We start from the raw sequence: 9,011 nt of genomic DNA on the forward strand, positions 1-9,011 counted from the left end.
TCATGTTTTTATCAACTTAGAAATATAGCAAAAATTCAATCTATGTTAACTTTTAAGGACATCGAGACCATTTTACACGCCTTCATCTCATCACGCCTGGATTATTGCAACAGCCTTTTCACCTGTTTAACCCAAAAATCTATTGATCGACTCCAGACTGTCCAGAACTCAGCTGCCAGGCTTTTAACCAGAACAAAGAAATATGACCACATTACTCCTATTTTAGCTTCATTACACTGGCTCCCAGTATGTTTTAGAATTGACTTTAAAATTCTATTGATCACTTTTAAAGCTCTTCATGGCCTCTCGCCTTGTTATATTTCTGACCTTTTAGTCCCATACACACCAGCACGTACCTTGAGATCCTCGGGAAGAGGTCTGCTGTCTGTTCCAGAGTCTCGACTGAAAACTAAAGGGGACAGAGCGTTTGCTGTCAGGGCCCCGAGGCTCTGGAACAGCCTGCCCGAGGAAATCAGGTCAGCTGAGTCAGTGAACTCTCCCTTCTTAAAACATACTTTTAGAGGAGAGCCTTTCCCGATCTTATTTGACTTTATTTTATCCCTTTTATTTTATTTTACAAATTTTATATTTATCTTAAAACGTGTATTTTAGTCTTTTCAATGTTTTAAAAATTATATGAAATAAAAGCAAATACAAAGCAAATACTGTGACCGCAACTCTACTGTACACTAACAATGTAATGTCTAAAAAACCCCTTTAACACTGATAGTCGCAAATTTGTATCACACCTCTTCCTTTTAGACTGCAGCTGAGATAGCATATGTATTCCCCCAATGCCTGTTTGCGCATATTCAAGACGTACCTGGGAACCTTTTGCAAGCCCTGGTTTCTCGTTAATGCCTGTTGTCGCTAATTTGGATCATACCTAATTTTTTTTATTGTAAATAAATTCAGGCATCAAGGGGATATAATAATAATAACAACAACAACAACAACAACAATAAAGCAAAGACAGTCCCCTTTCATACTATTTGTTTTTTTTTCCTGAAGTTTCACAAGACCAGATTTTTCGGTAAATCACCATTTTTCTGGACATCATCTGCTTGTCTCTTGATTTAAGTTAAAACCTTACAAAATTAAAGTTGCCACTGCCGTTTTGAAGCCTCGAGTTTGGCCGATATAGGCCGCCGCCATGTCCAGTTTTTGCAACCAGGAAGTGCCCGGAAGTGACGATACGGCGGAGCTAACGGCCGTGTGTGGAGCTAGCTAGCTTGCTTAGCTAAGTGCATCTGTAACTCACATCATTTTAACAGGGCTGATAACTTCGTCTTAAAACTAAATGTACTCACCAGAGAAAGTGAACAGCCAACTCCTAATAAGCTTTTTCAATGGCACTGGTTAAATTTACACAGTGCCGTGGGTACGAGTCACTCTAGCCTGACAGGTCACCATGGTAACGACTTGTCAATCACAGACAATCCCGCACTGAAACATACTCTGCTTTATGGTCTATTTTAAAATAAATAGGACCATAATTTACTAAATCCACATAATTTTGTATTGACTTGAAACTAGCGACTGAGAGCATAAACTCATTATCAAAGTGTTTACTGAGGTAATTATTCAGCTGTAGGGTCATTTAACCATTATTTCTAAGGGAGCCGGACTTCTTTTTGCAACCATAAGTCGCCCCTTGCTGGATTTTCAATAGAATGCAGGTTTCAGGGACTTCCGCATCGGCTTCATATTGTAGACCAGAAGCTTCCCGCTTGGTACGAACGTTAAAACTATCATACAGCTGTGGGTCTTTACTCTGCCGTTGTTGCTGGACTCTTGCTGTGTTGGCTGCAGTGGTCTGCATGTCTGTTGAAGGCTCTGTGAGCTGACTGGCCGGCCAGCTCGCTAGCTTCCCCCGCTGATAGTTGTGGAGCGTCACAACTCCGAAAAAATTTGAGCACATTTTGGATTCGCCCTAATTTTTAGTAAAACTGTCAATATTCGACATCTACACAGCTGATTTCTCGCGGTAAATCTTCTCAGAAGTGGATTTAGCGATGAAATAAGGTAAAATAGTTTAAAAAATGTTCTGTTGTTGGCCTCTCTCTCAGCTTCTTTCCGCCCCTCACTTGAATGCCGGAATGAATGCTGGGATATCTGTGCTGTCAAGTTCACACAAGTTACGAACTGATGCATCCTCGGTAAAATGGGCGTGTCAAGAACACTTTTTAACTTTTAACCTTTCTTGCCAAAATGATAACTTGTGTATTGGGACAGTACTTGGGCCACAAAAGATGACGTTTCACAAGAACACAGATTGAGAACACAAGCAAGCAGGTGAAACCAATTGAGGGGAACAGACAGGACCAGACCCAAATGCAGAAACACAAGGCACTGGCAACTAAACGTGTAGCCAGTAGCTGAATGTGGTTACGCCTCCACGCTGTCTTGCAGACTCTGTGTACTGATGCCAGCTCATGAACACAGCAGCCGGACCCGAGCACAGACTTTCAAGACCGACAGAGGCCAGTTTGACCAGTGGGAATACAGTACGAAGGTGGTCCGAGTTACCAGTACGGGAAGAGTAAGCTATTTTGATCAGTAGCTGTAGGCTAACTGAGCTAATTAGATAATGGCAGCTAGTTAGCAGCAGTTAGCTGACTTGCTACAGCAACAAGTAAAGCTATCTGTCCATCAGGGACCTCCTTAATCACAGAGTTGAGGCAAAGCAGCAGGGGAACAAAAGAGAGAAAACCAGATAATAGTTTCCATCTAATATGATACAGTTTCAGCAAAATCAGTGAATAAAGGTGTGCTTTTGTTCACTAAGCAGTGGTGCCCGTCCCAGAAACACTATTTTTTAGCAGCTGATTCATCAACATTTTAAAATCGTTTTTCAGAAAATGACACTCTAAAATATCAAAGAATACCTACAAAACATTCATCTTCTTTATTTGCGTATTTGGTATTAAAGTAATCCAAAAGTAACTAAAAGTAATCAGGTTACCTTACTTATTACTTATTTTCTGGTACTTGGATTACGTTGCTGGTTACATTTTTTAACAAGTAATTAGTAATTGTAACGGATTCCATTTTTAAAGTAACCCTCCCAATCCTCCTCTCAACATTTTTTTTTCTTCTTTTGTGTGTTTTTTTTTATTATCCTTTTCAACAAAGCTGTTGTGAAGAGATTCAGAGGAATCCATTCACACATTTCCTGACGGCTCTTTCAAAGGTTCTGAAATAACCGTCAGGAAATGTGTAACATTAAATGGATTCCCCTGAATCTCTGAATGAGAAGCTCAGGAATTTCCTCTACCTAATGGTGGGGAAATGAAAAGTCCATAGGGTGATGGATGTGGACCAAGCCGTTTAGAGCTTCCATTCAGATACCAGATAATAGAAAAAACACAAGAACTAAGGCAGGCACAGATCATAACCAAACAAGACAGGAGACAGACTGAAACAGCAATAAAGGCACCAAACACAGAGCAGACTAAAAAACTAATAATACAGATAAACTACAAACATAACAGGGAAAACAGACTGAAACTAGGACCAAACAGAACACAGAGCAGACAAGGCCAAAACAACACAAAGTGTGAACAGAGTAGACCAGGATCACTAAACTGACCCTAACCATATTTGCTGCATATAGTCGAATGGCAAAAACTTTTTTCATAATAGTAAATGATTGGATATACCACACTGTTCTAAATCTAAAGCTCTTGTATTTCATAGGTTTATGTTTACATTTCCATACAATGTTCTAGAGTGAAAGTAATCTGCTGAGAGGGGTTGAAAAGTACACCAATACAATGTTGAAACAGAAAATATTTATTTGGCAAAACATTACTGTGGTAATAGTAGCACAGTGTTGTATACAGTAGCGGTAACAGTACAGAAGTTGCAACCGGTTAAAAATTCTGTGCGGAAAAGGCTGAGAAATAGCTTATGGTTTTGGAAATTTGGTGTGCAGTTTTGCTCTTTGAGTGAGAGGTTTCAAAGATCGTGTGACATGTAAAGATTCCAACCCTAATCCAAGATGTCCAACAGGAAGTAAATCCAAACTAAATCCACAAAGGCACAAGAAACACTGGAGTACAACATAGGCATGAAAACAATGAACTGGCACAGAGTGAAGGGGCAAACCACTTAAATACAACAGGTGAGGGAGCAACTAACGAGACACAGGTGAATCCACTAAAACAATCAGAGACAGCCAACACAGGAAGCAAAGAGAGACAGTGACACATGAAGCAGACAAAACTACAAACTAAAACAGGAAGTATCTCACATAATACACAAGGCATGAAATCACAAAATAAAACACCTTGACAAAAACTACCCAAGCGAAGAACACAGACAGATACTAAGTAAACTTAAACATGCAAATGAACAAAAGAATAAACTAGACTACGAAATCCCACACATGAAAGACTAAACACAGGGAAACAAGAACACACAACCAGAACACAAGTGAAACCCAGAAATTTCATAAAAACATAGGAACTTATGCTACAATAGCAGCTCAAAATCTATACTGAAACAGCTAATAAGCATTTCTAAATCAGCCACAGCTGATTCCAATTTCAACCAGAGACATAGACAGCTGTTGACGTTCTTTAAATTACATACACAATGCAGTAAAAACGGGACTTTGTGAGGTTGAGTTTCAACACAGAAGAGGAGAGAAGAATAGTTAGGGGCCAGGGAGAGGAGTAGCTGAACCAGGGCAAGTGTTTCTATCCAAGTGCATAGTGAGAGATGACATTAGATTTGATGTCTGTAAGAACATGTTGCCAAATGCTGTAGACCATAGGGATTAGCAAAGTGACTGTGCATTTTTGTCTCCTTCCCTTCTGTGTATTTTCTTTCTACATGTAAATAGGCCACAGGTAAACATGTAAATATGGTCATTGCAAATGTAGTGAACCTACACCTGGAAATATTACCACAAGCACTTGTAAAGGGGGTGTCACCTAAAAAGAATAGCTGTCTGCCCAAGGCTTTTAGGACTCCTTGGGTATAGCTTAATAATTACAACAAGTGTTACTAGTGATCAGTTAGTTCTTAATTGTTCAATTATTTTTAATTAGTTAGTTTAAGCAATCAGTCTCAGTTCTGAGGATGAGTCCTCCGTGCATTGACCTGGGTTAATTACAGTTTTTTGCAATTGCTTAAACACTATAAGCAAGCCTTTGAACTAAAATTTCAAAACCATAGTTCCATATTTTTTTTTCAAGAAGAACACCCATTTCTCTAAACTCTACACACAAATCCCTTCATTTCTCATTGCCTACACCATGTGGTCACTGAGAAAGACCTGACATTCAATATTGTTCACTCAATCAGCACAGCTTGAGCTCAATTAGCACACAGCTACCCAGATGGAAACAAACAAACGGTCATAATTGATAATGCACCAATCAGAAGCTTCAACAGATAAAAGAGCCAGAGTCAGTTCATTCAGTTTTGGAACAATGGATCCAGAGAAATCTGAAGGAAAGTGTAGGACACCAGAGAGGAGGAGGAGTAAGAGGGGGAGGACGAGCATTATGGAGAGGAGTAAGAGATGAAGGAAGAGGAACAGTAAGAGTTGGAGGAGGAGATGAGATAGGAGGATGAGGAGGTGGAGGAGGCAGAGCAGGAGTAGGGCAGAGAAGGAAGTGGAGAACAAGAATCTCTGGCGAGATGTCTATGAAGATTCTCAGTCATCCAGGTCATAGTAATCCAACGTTATCCAGTTGCCCTTGATTTTAACCTTCGTTGGATAAGAATCTCTGGCCTGTCCCAGACCAAAGATAGGACGCTGGGGCAGAATAGTTTGTTGTTTGGTGTGTTGTGCTGTACAGCACACTAAGGAACGAAAAATGTGCACATGTACATTTGTTCTTTCTTTTGTGTTCATGTGAAAGTTTTGAGGGGGATAACCACAAGCAACATTACTAATAACCAGTTTTTGTACATTTTGTTTTGAATTTATCTCAACAGTGTGTAAGACTGTGTTGTGGTGTGTGTGTGTGTGTGTGTGTGTGTGTGTGTGTGGTTGGTTTTTATTTTTTTTTTTGAGGGTCTTGAGTGTTATGTCTGAGGGCGAAGTTTGGTTTTTGAGCAAGATTGAATGGTTTTGTGTGGAGAGCTATCGAGAAACTGTAAAACAGTACCAACACGTTCCCGTGATCAAAGTGAATATTTGTCAACTAACTAAAGTGAATGCAAGTGAGGGTAAATATGGATATAAAGTAAATAAACAATGATTAAAACATCCACCAGAATGCAATCAATGAGAGACAGAACAGAAGTAATAGGGTATCTGGGCATCTCCTCAAGCCTTTCCTCCGGGTACCATCCCCAAACCAACGGCCTGACGGAGAACGTTAACCAGGAGATGGAGACTGCACTACGCTGCGTCACTGCATCCCACCCAGCATCCTGGAGTTCCATGCTCCCTTGGGTTGAATATACTCACAACACCCTCACCAACGCATCTACGGTATGTCGCCCTTCCTGTGTGCTCTTGGTTATCAACCCCCTCTGTTTCCCTCTCAAGAACAGGAACTCGCAGTCCCCTCGATCCAGGCTCACATGCGGCGCTGCTTCAGGGTGTGGAGGAGGATTAGGGCAGCCCTGATCCACGCATCCAGCACCATGCAGAGGCAGGCCAACTGTCGTCGCCACCTGGCCCCCACCTACACTGCGGGGCAACAGGTACGGCTCTCTGAAAAACCCCTCCCCCTCAAGGTCTACAGCAGGAAGTTGGCTCCCCATTTCATTGGCCCATTCCAGATTGTAGTCTAAAACTGCTCCGGTCTCCTTTCTAGCCTTCTATCTTTTGATCCCGTGTTACTGAACCTTGCTTAACGCTGTTTTGTTTTTGTGTATTGACTCCCGTCGTCACTCCACTCCTGCTCCATCTGGATTCCCCCCTCACTGGACCTGCCCTTGGACAGTCCCTTGGATCCCTTGCCCTCTTCCCTGCACCTTTTTTAAGTATTTCTGAAATTAAAGTTACTCACCACTTCTGCCTCCGTATGCTGAGTCTTGCATCCTACAGTCCTGACAAACCCTAACAAGAGAAGAGAGAGAGCCCACCCGAAAGTAATGTCTTAAAGTCTATTTGCGCATATTCCAATCATCTCTTTCCACAATATCAACACTTTATTACAGTTTTTTTCCAATTGCTAACACACTAAAATGACATGCACAGCATGATTATTTAAACGGACACACAGAGAGCAACACTTCTTCTCAAGTCTCAAAGTCTAAACACATTTTCTGCTTTACACACATTTTGCATTTCAAAATGCCACTTTTTAAATGCACTGAACACGGTTCTCTGCATAAGACACAACAATCTGACAAAGTCACATGTTTGCCATTTCAAAACCCTACCATTCAAAATTACACTACATGAGCTAATTGGCCAATTACATGTGTCACCTGGCCAAACACCTCAATGGTTAATTGTTAACACTTCAATCAGGATGTAAGCACTATGAAAAGACCAAAAGGTAAGCACTTTATTATTTATTTTTTTTAACAACAATGGAAGATGTTGCAGAGAGAGGAAGAGGGAGGTTGAGAATAAGAGGGGGAGGAAGAGTGAGAGGTAGAGGGTAGAGCAGGTAGAGGATATCATGGCCAAAGAAGACAAACTCTTTCAAATTAAATCAGAGCAACCTTAGTTGATCATGTCATCAACCATGGGCTGACTATGCGTGAGGCTGGACAGAGAGTGCAGCCAAACTTGAGCCGTTTTACTGTCTCCTCTGTCATCTGGACCTTTAGACTGGAAAACAGGTATGTAACCAAAATTTCATGTAGTACACCCCATGTCATAGTGTATCATTGGGTGACACCTGTTTACTTAGTGTATGACATCAGCCATTCATGAACTGTAAAAGTTTCCTGTACAATGTACTCTACTGTGGGGGAAAAATATTTGGGCTGCATTGTCCAAGCCCTATATATTGTTTTATTTTTTCTAAAGGACTGAGAGACGACACCCTGGTGGAAGGAGGGGCCAAATGTTCACCGGGGTACGGGAAGCTGGCATTGTAAACTTGGTTTTGGAACATAATGAAATCAGATTACGAGAAATTCAAAGCCACATCATCCAAGACAACGCCTTATTCAACAACATTCAACGAGTCAGTCTGTCCACATTGGCTCGCATTCTCAAGCGAAACAAAATCAGAATGAAACAACTTTAAGGTGCCGTTTGAGAGAAACTCTCAAAGAAACAAAGAGGTCAGACGAGCATATGTGGATGTAAGTACTATATTGACTGCAATACACTACACGCAACATTGTTTCCCAGTGTACTGGATAACACTATTGACTGATCTTTGTTTTCAGGGAATGTGATGAGATTGATGTGGGTGCAATTCAGGGATGGATAAGGCACTCAAGGCGCTTCTTCCCTCGATGTCTGGCAAGGGAAGATATTGCCTGTGATGTTGACGAGGCGTTGTGGCCAGACCCGGCTGTGCGAGAAGATGCTGCCTAATTATTTTTCTTACCTTTTTTTTTTTTTACTGTAATATATTTTTTCTGAAATTTTCTTTTTCAGTTTACTGTTTTTGTAAGAATATTTTTGTTCAGTCCCATGTAAATATTTCTGCTGTGCATATGTTGCACTGACTTGTTTACTGTAGTGAAAAATAAAATAAAGTTTCAACAGCATGTGTGTTTCTGCAAATATTTCTGTGCATGTGAACAATCTGATACATATTTTAGTATTATGGCAAAGCATACTAAAGATGGGGGTGCTTTTCATTATGCCTTACAGTGTGTAGTTGGTTAGTCAAAAATCTGGTAATGTGAATGAAGTGTGTGCCATTTCATGCAAAAGTTTGATTTTGATAATGCTATGTGTAGTTTCGGTTGCAGTGCTTCATTTTGCAGGATATGAGGTATTTTTTGTGTTGGGTGTGTGGTTTTGTGAATTGTGTTAAGTATTTTGATAAAACCAGACTAGTTTGCAAAATTGTGTGTTAGCAATTGGAAAAAACTGTAAATGCCATAGGCAGTTATACCATTATTAAATT

At 40.5% G+C, this 9,011-nt stretch overlaps 1 long non-coding RNA gene across 1 annotated transcript; it reads left to right on the top strand.

Moving 5' to 3' along the window:
- The first annotated feature begins 6,033 nt into the window (after nucleotides 1–6,033).
- On the top strand, nucleotides 6,034–8,469 carry LOC123985035. Its single transcript, XR_006828578.1, has 4 exons — nucleotides 6,034–6,415; nucleotides 6,512–6,669; nucleotides 6,912–8,232; nucleotides 8,320–8,469. It is a non-coding gene; the product is annotated as an uncharacterized LOC123985035 (long non-coding RNA).
- The last annotated feature ends 542 nt before the right edge of the window (nucleotides 8,470–9,011 follow it).

The sequence above is a fragment of the Micropterus dolomieu genome, linkage group LG16, assembly GCF_021292245.1.
Source record: "Micropterus dolomieu isolate WLL.071019.BEF.003 ecotype Adirondacks linkage group LG16, ASM2129224v1, whole genome shotgun sequence".
Taxonomy (NCBI): Eukaryota; Metazoa; Chordata; class Actinopteri; order Centrarchiformes; family Centrarchidae; genus Micropterus; species Micropterus dolomieu.